Below are 6,425 nucleotides of genomic sequence, written 5' to 3' on the forward strand. Positions count from 1 at the left end.
ACCATGGTAACTTAATCAAATTCTACCACCTCCTAGATTTCGATTATCTCCCCTATACCGGAAGAAATCCCTAATTACTTCCCCCTATCTAGAACTCTTCTTTTCAGACTGGAGCGAACACGTTACATTGAAGTAGAGAAATTTGAAAAGACAACACGAAACCGGTTATTTCTCAAAATACAATGTTTATATACCAAAAAGATTTTATAACATTTTTCTGACATAATTTAAATATATACTTTAACCATGTAACACAAGCCTTCTGTAGTTTTTTCACTCTTATTATCTTAAAATATATATATATATATATATTTATATATATATATATTTATATATATATATATTTATATATATATATATATATAATTTTTCACGACTGGCCGTATAGCCTTTTCCGTTTGTTTTCCTGTCTTGTTTTCTGTCCGTCACTATATTCCTCAATGGTACAAGTTTAATTTGTGTATACAAATTTAATTTGTGGTCTGTGGGAAGAGCCATTTTAACGATGCGTCCTGCCCTACTCTTCGAAACGCCTGTGTTAGAATGGGGGTAGCTGATGAAAGAAAATGTTCTCTATGTGGCCTGTGTGTGGTCTGTACTCTGGTTATTATTTTTTTGTCTACGTTTTGTTTGCAATGTCCTGTACCCAGATATGCACCTATATATACAGGTAGGTGTAGGTATGCACATACCTGTACGTATATATGCATATACACATTTATTATTTGTTATATATATATATAAAGAAAAAGAAAACAAACACTATTCAGGGTGAGATAGAATTAATTATTTAATAGTTAAATAAGCGTTACTATTAGTTTCATATCGTGGAAACATGGTAATTCGTTATATAATGTGCCTTGTGTCTCCAAACACTTTTTCATATATATTTATATACATTAGCTCATACATGTATATTTAAACTCATGTAGGTGGGTTGGGGCTATCCAAAAATATGCTGTCTTTAAATATCATTAATAAAGTAAAATGTGTTTACTTGTGTTTTATCACTATGTTATTTATTTGTTTATATATTATATTGACAGAAAGCATTATTCCAATAACGACAGCTGGGTCTATATAGAGAAATACACAGACATGCACAGGAATTCAACCATCCATCTATATAAACATATGTACACACACGCGCGCACACACACACACACACACACACACACACACACACACACACACACACACACACACATTGAATATTAGATACGCAGTTATATCTAAACGTTATACATCATCGAAAATGTTTGCTGCTGGTGTTTGATACTCTAGGCCAAAAAGATGATAAATTAAGTAAGCAAATAGTTGTTTAATCAAAGCAGCTCCAAATAAATTTCTAACGGAATTTAAGGCAGGAAACGGCAAAGTATAACTTGAGCAACATCCCTTTGACGTATTAATATCCATATGCTCATGACGTAGATATTAATATTTGAAGCTGGCTATTTAGATACAACAATTTACGGCAGCATATTATGCCAAACTGTTTTTACTGTACTATATCCTCACTCACTGCAAACACACATCAACCGATAAGGTCATTCTCAATGATGGAAATGACGATGGAAAGGAAGATGGTGATAAAGATGGATGATGTTGATGGCGGTAACGCTGAAAATAATGTCTCTGTTCATGAGGATAATGTTATTCTTGCCTACTTCATATCCGTTTCTCTATCTATATATCTATATCTTGCCTCTCTCTCTCTCTCTCTCTCTCTCTCTCTCTCTCTCTCTCTCTCTCTCTCTCTCTCGATATTTTATTATTATCGTTATTTTTATTGTTGTTGTTATTATTATCATTATTGTTATCATCATCATCATCATCATCATCATCATCATCATCATCATCATCATCATCATCATTCTTCTTCTTCTTATTATTATTATTTGATGGAAAGCATCAGCTATGCACAGCTACCAGTCTAAGGTGACACTTGTTTACTGGTCATGCTTCAAGAACCTTGCAGAGAATTCTTGCAGTTCCAAACAAAGCTTATTTTCGAGATGTTCTACCTTTACATTTGTATCAGTCTTTTCTGAACGATGCTGGTAGTTGAATGCTGACGCAACCTTTGTATCTCCCACTTTAAACCATCATAGTTTCCTTCTTGTTTCTCTTTCATTCTGATGTATCAGAACATGCTATGTCGTTATCATGCATGTTCTTTCTATTTTTTCACCACAACGATGTCCTCTTTCCAATATCTGGTCAGGTGATCACACTGAATCATTGCATCCCACAGGATTTTGCAATCTTTATTCTCGGTGATTCCTTTTGCAGTTTGCGCATACCACGTCTTCGCTTTCTCGAAGCCGTGAATTCCACAGTGCTTCCAATGGATAATCCTTGCCACACTGTCATGTTGCATTTTGTATTTACGTTGTACCGATTTCGAGCATTCGCTAACGATGTACCTATGCCATTTCACCCTTCTCGCCAAGTATACAGCATTTGTCGATTATTATTATTATTATTATCATTATTATTATTATTATTATTATTATTATTATTATTATTATTATGGCTGCCAACTTGACAAGCCTCGTTTGACCTCGCTCTTCGGATTTTATTAGGAAAACACTCGTAATAATGTATTTGCACCCTTCACATTTGTACTATCGTGGACAAAAGACTAATTGCAAAAGCCTAGCAAATCTTTTCAGATGATTGCAACTATGTGACAGGTATCGACTGGATTTCGCGGATGTGCCTGTGTGGACATTTCAAACCGCATCGGGTCACCCAGATCATATCTAGGTAGGGTTTTCTGTAGATTAGCAGATAAGAACAGCGTACGTTGTCCACTGTCGAAAGTAGTCGACTACACAGACCACAAATTCGTGATCTGTACGGTCGACTTAGATAGGCTTCGTAAAGAGGAACCCGGTTACTCGAAGCTCAACACGTCGTAGCCGGCGCCTAAAGATTTCAGTGACAGGATTAGTGAACTAATTAAGAGGGCATTGACGGGGGCAATAATCAACAATAAATGGTGGTTCACCCTGAAAATGGCGATTATAATAGAATAGATGAGGACTAGCAGTAGAAAGAAACATGGGAGAGGTAGGGCTAATCAAAAAGACAGACGGAGCTTTTAGAAAAGGAATCGCGAACGACGTTCTCTCAGCGAAATTGGTACTCGACCAGTTCTTCAACGCGAAACACGAAGCTTGCCTTGTCAGAGTTGTGGCACGAGCACTTAGACATGAAAGGACGAAAGCCGTTCAATGCGTCAGTGTGACAAACGCACGGAATGGCAATAAGGCCACAATCCGATCGTTGCCTGATCACGATGAGCAAATGATAACTAATCCGAGACGGATATGTTGGCCTTTCAGCGGCCTTTCGATGAACTGTTCGGGAGCAACTGTGGGCTGGGTCACAGGATGGATTTTACGTCCTCCCTCGACAGACCGTCACAGCTCTCGGTAACAGAAATGAAACGCTGCGAAAGGCCGATAACAGCCTTTAAAATACGGGAAGCAATAACTAGCTACACAGTGGGTAAATCGCCTGGTTTGGAACGTCTGCTCCACGAGATGTACGCTTACTTGCTAGACTTGTTTGTCGACCTCTTAACAAAGGTTTATTACAACTGGCGATAGAATGGGAGACTTCCCAGTTTTGTGAGCCGAGGATCGGTAGTTTTGCTGAGAAAAGACCCCAACAAGGCGGATGTATTGACAACTTCAGGCTCATAACTCTGCTGAAGGCAACGATCAAAATTTTAGCCTAGGTGTTTGTTACGAGGTTGATACTAGTCGTTGTGTATCTGGTAGGTGAAGCACAGACATGTGCCATCCCGAAAACCTCCAGCTCATGTGATTCATCATTAAAAACGGGCTAAAATATCTGTCACAAGTGGGGCCCTAATCAATTTAGATCAGTCTAAAGCTTTCTACAGGGCCAACCATCTACACCGGCAGCAGTCCTCAAGGAAGCTGGTTTCGTGCCTGTATTCAGAGGTTGGATTGCTGCAATGCACAGCGACATCTGTTTAGTGGTCAAACTGAACGGACACCTCTCAGAGCTGTTTAACATCATGCCCCGTTCCGACGACGTTGCCTACTCGCGTCTTTCTTATGTGTACTGACTCTCTCTCGAGTTCCTACTACTCAAACTGGAGGCGTTGAGAGTCATCCCTCGTGAGCTACGATGTGGGAGATGCGAGTCGGCATATGACGACGACATCACCGTAGTGGTGTCGCATCATAAACACATAGAAAGGATCAGTACCGCTCTCAGGGACTACACGGTGGTGTCAGGAGCGACGATTAACCAGGTGAAATCAATGAGCGTGCGGTTCGGCACTTAGAGAATGAAATTTATGCCGTCCAACTGTGTCGTTGGGCGCTGGACGGACGGGTTAAATTGTTCGGGGTATGGTTCGGTCTGGATCTCCAGATGGACAAAAATAGGGACGAGGTAACAAGCAGGGTGACTGCTCTCACCCAGAAATATGCTGAGAGAAAGCTGAATGGTCGGGCAGAGGTGGCTAACGCGTATATCGCGTTTATCCTCTATTATCCCTCGATCGATGTGGATTGTCATGGCCAACGTCTCATTACGCTGGAGTGTATACTCTTCCGCATATTGTGGAACAAATGTGTCCCGTTGGTCAAGCAGTCTATCTGCTTGCTATCAGCACGCGCCGAGTGGTGGCCTGGGTATACCGTGGTTGAAGATGCACAGACATGGACTCAGGTTATGATCACTCCAGTCGCCATTCACCTGACACGTGTTTCCACAGCTAGTTTCTTTAACGGTGCTGCACTCCTCGATAAAACCGAGACCATGCGGGAGCATTTCGAAATAATCTTCAAGAGCTCACAACCATCAACCAATCTGACACTGCGGTAATTGGAACGCCACCTTTAGATTTTTATAGAGGATTAGGTGGAGGAAATGTGCGATGACGCTCATTCCTGAAGAAATTTCGACCCGGGACCGATGGATAATTTCCAAAACTCTCTGGCCTGGCAGTGCTACTAGGGTTCTTTGGCTATTCGAGATAAACTTTACAGGCACAGACGTGCTGTCAGATGAAGATGTCCGAGCTGTGCCCAGGACCATGAAACGGTCCTACATATATTCGTCTAGTAACCGAGTATTGCTGAACTGAGGGTTTATGTTGAACACCTGCTGTCGCGTGTGGGACGGATCCAGCTCTCAACTGAATCCATCGTAAAGATCTGCACGCCACCTTTCTTTAACCAAGACCAAAAGCCTGGCGGCCATGGCGAAAGAGGCTGTATGGTGGACGGGATTGAAGGGGCAGAAGACACACACTTTTCTTTTTGGCCAATTCCTGATGAATCTTTTCAAGATTCTATTTTAACGGAAAATAAGGGTAGAGAGGGAAGTGTTTTCTTCAAGGCAATTTGTTTAAAGATGGATGGAAGTGACCAGATTGGTGCGGGTGAACGAACCTACCATGAGCATACGCCTGTAGTTGGGAAAAATAAGGAAAGGAAAAGGGCACCTGCTCCTAAATTCAGGGTGCACATGGTTTTTTATGGGGTTCATCCATGAGCAGCCTTCGAACATCTGTTCCCTACTGAGGAATAAACGTTTTTGATTTTTTAAAATTTTGTTCTTCTTGTTTACACGCAAAACACTCACAACAATACACACTCACACACATACACACACAAATTCCTTGTTTTGTCCTGTACTGTCCATAATGTTTCTTAAATTATACCTTTGTGGTTAATAAAGTAATGATTATTATTATTATTATTATTATTATTATTATTATTATTATTGAGTGAGAGAGCAAAGCATGCCATCAAAGTGACACTGGGGTAAAATATACGAAGCCCATTATACCCATCATGACTAACCGTCTGATAAGGGTACACCAGACACATGCATCACAACCATATGTGCGCGACATGGTGATCTCATATCAAGATAAACAGCGCCTGACCTTGCAGGTGGGGCCTAGTTAGAATTCTCTTCAGGTCGAGTAGCCTATCCCGCTCACAAGGTCCCTGAATATGGTTTGTTTAAGGATGTTGAGCAAAACACCAATGTTTTCAAAGGTGAATTATTCAAACCCTCTCAACACATGGCTCCCCCACTACTTCTGCTTATGATCAGAGATGCACATATCGTCAACCATTAAGGGTCACGTTCAACTGGTTAAGGTCAAGCAGCCGACAAGCATATCTGTGGTATTAAGCAGAATATTTGCTGTAGCCCATTTTTCATACGAAGACAAAACAATGTACATGATAACACGTCCAATCAATTAAGATCAGAAGCCATGAGAGCCACTGCCTGGTACTGCATCCGGGCATTTATTATTATTATGTTGATTTTTCTTCTTTCTTTAAATTTTCTTCCATTTCTCGCCGAGTGTTTTCCGTGCACCTAGGGCAGAGAAACTCATTGTATGCATTCCCGGT

This window comes from Octopus bimaculoides, chromosome 22 (assembly GCF_046866305.1).
Source record: "Octopus bimaculoides isolate indiv1 chromosome 22, ASM4686630v1, whole genome shotgun sequence".
In the NCBI taxonomy this organism is placed as follows: domain Eukaryota; kingdom Metazoa; phylum Mollusca; class Cephalopoda; order Octopoda; family Octopodidae; genus Octopus; species Octopus bimaculoides.